The sequence below is a fragment of the Tachypleus tridentatus genome, chromosome 10 (genome assembly GCF_004210375.1).
Source record: "Tachypleus tridentatus isolate NWPU-2018 chromosome 10, ASM421037v1, whole genome shotgun sequence".
Taxonomy (NCBI): domain Eukaryota; kingdom Metazoa; phylum Arthropoda; class Merostomata; order Xiphosura; family Limulidae; genus Tachypleus; species Tachypleus tridentatus.
This window is the reverse complement of record NC_134834.1, coordinates 127,766,506-127,772,824: the sequence shown is the minus strand read 5'-3', so window position 1 is coordinate 127,772,824 and position 6,319 is coordinate 127,766,506.

Genomic DNA, 6,319 nt, shown 5'->3' with positions numbered 1-6,319 from the left:
CTTTGCCTTTTGACAATACTCCTAACAAGTCAACAAGTGAATCAAACCTTTCCTGGAGAAAACATTCAAGTGACGTCCAACACAAAAATCTTCAAAGGAGGAACACTTCGCAACTGAAGGTAAACTATCAGAGGTTATGTGGAAGAATAATAGATCCTCTCTATTACTAGGCCGAAGCAACCGTGTAAGAAAACCCAAAAAGTGTAAAACAAAGAACAAACATAATCACTGGGGAAATCAGTTCTCTCAGAAATCACAGGAAGAATTAGTGGGCACAGCACACTTGGATACTGATCCCGTATTAAGTGGAGAATACATGCAACCATCCAATACACCTCAAAACGTGTTAGTGTTTGGGGAAAGTAATGAAAAAGACAATATGAGGTCAACAGCTCAACCCGAATTTGTCTGATTTATCTTATATGAACAATCACTTAAAGTAAGGTATTAGATACATATAACGATACTAAGGATTCTGTTACAACAGCTAACCAGATAATTATTCGATAACATCTGTCAAAATACAATGGAACTAAATTGGGGTGAAGTGGGTTGAATGCCCTGCTCTAAGAAGATTGACGAACCGTACATTTTTACTGGGTGTCCTGTAAAGATACAGTACAGTGTAACGCCAGTCCACATATTATTCCATACTCACTTTAAATACATCCAAGACCGTTTGCCCCTCCCTCTCAGTTAAACCTCAACCAGCATTGCTGTCAAGAAGTAAAATGAAACTTGAGTGTATTCTTCAATTCAGAGGGTAATAAACAATGTAACATCATTGAAATCCACCAACACTGGCGTGGTACTGCTTTTTATTTATCTGTATATGTCAGAACTGAACTTTAAATACTCTGTCATTAAAGGCTAGATTATTTAAGACAAGATGGAAAACACGTTATGTGTAAGAAATGGGTTATACATAATAAATGTATAAGTTATCTCATGAATTTCTCTTTGGAACATCATGTAAGGTCCTAAATGTCAAAACCAAAAATAACTTCAAATGGGAAAATCGCATCAAAAATGTTATTTCCATAAAGTTAATTTCATTCAACATAGTAAGGTTATTGGCATATTTGCAGGGATCACAGTGAGCCACTGAAAAAATATTTTGTAAAGTTTCTTCTTTTTCAATAATATTGAGACAATGGTGATTTCACAAAATACAGTGTTCAATATACATAACTAATTTTGACTAATGACGAACTTGAATTTCTACACCCATATGTAGAATTTCCATGAGAATATCCATTATCCTGTGTGATGATAAAAAAATTTCAACGATTAAGTCCTAATAACACAATAATAAAGACTAAATAAGTCTCCTGCCTAAAGATGCTATGAAATATTTATATTTTCACACATCTGTATTGATAATTACTGTAACACCATAACTTAGATATAATGTAACAATATTTGTCTAAAAATTAGGTTTATCATACATTTATAACTGTCAAACAGTTTTGTTTTGTTTTTTTCCTATTCTAAGCAAAAATAAAGAAAATATATGATGAAAACGGAAATAAAGATTTCTGTAGGATGTCTGTCTACCTTGGCAAATGAACGTGCTTAGATTAAGTCCAATTTGTATTATACTAAGCTTCTACAATGTGATATAATCAATCCGAAACCACTAAAAGTTTGTAAACCAATCACACAACACTAGTAAATCATTTTCACATCAAATTACTGTAGTTTTACTTCAGCTATAATAAAAAAACAAAAGGTCCGGTATGGCCAGGTGGGTTAAGGCGTTCGATTCGTAATCTAAGGGTCGCGGGTTCGAAACCCCGTCGCACGTGGGGACGTTATAATGTTACGATCAATCCCATTAGCCGTTGGTAAAAGAGTAGCCCAAGAGTTGGCAGTTGGTGGTGATGACTAACTGCCTTCCCTCTAGTCTTACACTGCTAAATTAGGGACGGCTAGCGCAGATAGCCCTCGAGTAGCTTTGTGCAAAATTCAAAAAACGAACAAACACAGAAAACAAAGTGCTGAAAACGGCGATACTTCAAAAAAAATATTGTGGATTCATTTGTAATGCTGAAAAAAAAAAAGTTTGCACTTGAGTCATTTTTATTTATAACAAAGATGTTAAGACTATCTGCTCCCATCCCTAATTCTGAACTACTGGCCACAGTCCAGTCACCAGCACCATACCACTCATCAATCAGTGCTAGGTGACTAAATGCCACTTTTTATAACGCACACACAGCTTAGAATATGAAGAATATTTTGTGATATCTAAAATCTATCACAAGTCCAACTGAAACAAGATATTCCTTCTAAGCACAACAAAGGTTACACTGCACAACAACGTTTTTGAAAAGTTTTGCTTCCTGAAAAGTTTTTGCTGATTGTGGCAGGTACCTGGTGGGTATGCACAAATATAGTTTTTGTTTTGCTTCATCACGTAGGAACTCTGAGAAATAGACAGTTAACTGTTTACCGGCAATAACGTATTTAATTGCGTTTATGTTTCCAATACGCTATTAGGTTCAACATAATTAAAAGTGTTTTGCTCCTGATTTTCGTTTGTATTCAATGTCCGGTGCATCACGTTACAGTGTCCAACAGTAGTCAGCAAGCATTGACGGATACCAGTTGCCCTGATATCGTTTTTCCATTGTAGCAAAACTGAAGATTTCGATGAAACGGTACGTGATGGGCAAATTTGGATGTGATTTTCGTGATCAGCAGCCAAAAATCTATAAGGAACACCCAACAGTGTTCAAGAAGCAAAAACTTTGTTGTGCAGTGTTATTATACAACCCAGATGAATTTATCAATATCCAATAAACAGCTCACTCTGTGTGAATGACTCGGTAAAATTAAAAAACCACCAAAGGACACTGTAAAAATACTATGTAAAAAAGAGATTCTTATATACACTTACACATAAAAACACGAAACCCTATAACACAAGAGTTTTAGAAGGGTTTAACTTTTAGTTGTTTCTTAGAGCAAAGCTACATCAAGCAATCTGCTGTGTCCACCGAGGGGAATCGAACCACTGATTTTAGCGTTGTAAATCCGTATACTTGACGCTGTCACAGAGGAAGACGAGAAAGTTTGATCCTGATGAAGAACGTTTCGAGTTATAGATGTCATGACAAGAAAGACTCTCTACATTAGATATTATTCATATATTTATTTTGTGAGCAAATATTTCATTATTATTTAGTTTTTGTTATAATAAGACATAAAAGCAGATGATTGTAGGAAGTTATGTTTATAATTCATTGATTTTGAGAGAATCGAACGTTGCGTGCAATACACTTATATCGAAAATATAGAGGTTTCTAGAAGGCGGGCAAACGATTAAGTGATAAAGATATAAATAGTGTGAGAAAACAAAAGTAGAAGAGAATAAAGTTTAAGGCAAGGAAAAGTCTGGAGAGAAGTTAAGTACAGTAGAAGTCATAGGCCTAATGGTTAATATGTTACAGTAACACTAACAATAGAAAACAAGATAAGATGAATAATTTATTTCATCAAAGTGTGGTTCTAAAGTAATTGAATCAGCCTGAGTACATTTTTTTTTACAAAAGAAACAGAGGATATTTTGAAGAAAGAATGCAAAACGATTACGGTAACTCGTGCTACAAATGTAAGTGAATTACATACAGAATATTCAATATAATTGAACAGGCCTAAGCAGACTTGACAAGATGAATCGGAGAACAATATATATATATATATATATATATAGTGTTCATAAATGTTCATAAGTTCTGTAGTGTGAAGCATTTGTTACACCTAGGTTCCGTATATATATATTATTTTGAAAACAGTTTATTGCATACTATTCATTTATCATTAAATTTACCATCAACAAGTCACAAGCATCGTAAGCCCAACAACAACACAGTATGTATTTATATATCGTTAAGAAGTGTAAGTAAAAGCCTTTTACTTTGACAATTGGCAAAAAAAAAAGAAATTTTAAATTCTAACTATACGATTTCATGTTTTTGTCTGTAATTGACGTTTACCAATTTACGCATTTTCCTAACTTCGTGTACAGATCGCTCATGTTGTACAACGCATGTGTATTAAAAAGAAAGGAAACTTATATAAACAGTAAAAATGTGTTTGTTTCTGAATTTCGCGCAAAGCTACACGAGGGCTATCTACGCAAGCCGTCCCTAATTTGCAGTGTAAGACTAGAGGGAAGGCAGCTAGCTAGTCATCACCACCCATCGCCAACTCTAGGGCTACTCTTTAACCAACAAATAGTGGGATTGGCTGTAACATTATAATGCCCCCACGGCTGAAAAGGCGAGCATGTTTGGTGCGATGGGGATTCGAACCCTGGCCCTCGGATTACGACTTGAACGCTTTAACCCAACTAGACATGCCGGGCCTAAAATACATGAACATGGAAAACCTTTCACATATTCAAGAATCTGCAGTAAGTAGAATTTATCAAAAGAAGGCACTAATGTTTTGAACTACAAATAAAATAATTAATAACGAATATGTAAAGTGAGAGAGAGATTTTTAACAACTTGTATATCTTTTAAAGTAGCTACTTTTTATCAAAAGCGTATGTGTGTGTTTATTAAAGAAATCTTCTGGAGATTTATTATTAAATAAAACAGAAAATATTGAAAATAAAAATTTACATGGACTACAAAACAAAAAGCTTTATCAAATCTGGTTCATTATTTGCAAAAGTATTTACTTGAAGTTATGATATACTAAAGCTAACTTTCAATACAAATGTTCTTTGTATTAGAGGCAACAATTTCTTAAATACTTGAGAGGAAACTGTCTGTGATCTTTATTGGCCTGATTTGAATTTCGTGCAAAGATACACGAGGGCTATTTGCGCCAGCTGTTCCAACTTTACTAGTAAAAGTCAAGAGGGAAGGCAGCTAGTCATCATCACTCTGTAACAACTCTTGGCCTACTCCTTTACCAAAAGAATAGTGGGATTTACTGTATCATTATGATGCCCCAACGGCTGAAGGGGTGAGTATTTTTGGTGGGACGGGGATTCAAACTCGCGACCCTCAGATTGCGAGTCAAGCGCCCTAACCACCTGGCAGATCTTTATCAGAGTTTAGATTTTATAGACCTGGAAGGGTCAGGTGCATTTGACCTCTCCCTCCTGAAGAGGAAAGACAACACAATGTCCAAAATCAAAATTCACATGCACGTGCGCAGCAGTTTCTCAAGTTAGTTTCCTGCACAATAAATCATAGTGAGTAATTTTAAATCAGTGAACACAACAGACCAAATCAAATGGTTATAAGGTAAAATAAGTAAGGGTGTCTTTCAATAATTAGTATGATTAATTACATTATTTATGCTACTTTTTGTTTGTTTAGGGTTTTTATATTAGGAACGCTGTTACAAACGAAGTTATGGACCTGCAAACAGTTTTGCAGACTGGTTTATTTGTTTTAAATTTCGCGCAAAGCTACACGAGGGCTATCTATATAGCCGACCCTAACAGTGTAAGACTAGAGGGAAGGCAGCTAGTCATCACCACTCAACGCCAACCCTTGGGCTACTCTTTTACCAACGAATAGTGGGATTGACCGTCACATTATAACGCCCCCACGGCTAAAGGGGCGAGGAAGTTTGGTGTGACTGGGATTCGAACCCGTGACCCTCGGATTATGAGTCGATTGCCTTAACCACTTGGCCATGCCAGGTCGACAGACTGGACAAAAATGTTCAATGGGGCAATGGGTCCTGCTGGTTAATGAGATTTGAACGATTTCCATCTCAGGAGGAAATATATATCCAGAGTGGCCACCGTGCATGATGTAATAAAAAAAAATTATTATTTCTTCTTACTATTCTTACTTAACGGCAAACTTCTACAATAAAGAAGACATTCTCAACCGCAGACTAAAACAACATAACTATTTCACAAGTGTTTTCTAAACTTACACTGAGGAATAAAAGTTTAAAAATCAACATATCAATATAAATATAAAACTGGTAAAGAAAAGTTTGATAAAAAAATCTAATTTTGCTTGTTTTACAATTTACGTGCAAAGGCACACAACCATCTGCATATAGTCGTCCATTTAAATTAATACACTATACAGAAAGTCAATAGAACCCACCATCAGCACTCGGACTGCTTTTGTTTAACAACCAAAACTGAAGAAAGCGTTTTACCAGCTTTTTACATTTTTGTTCTGTTTAAAGCTAAATGAAAAAAAAAAAACTATTTCTATCAATGTTTAGCATATCTTTAACAGTTAGATGGAAAATTATTTTACTGTTTTTCATAAGGATAATAAATTATCCTTCTTCTTTCCTGTATAAGGATGGTTATGTTCTACCAGTT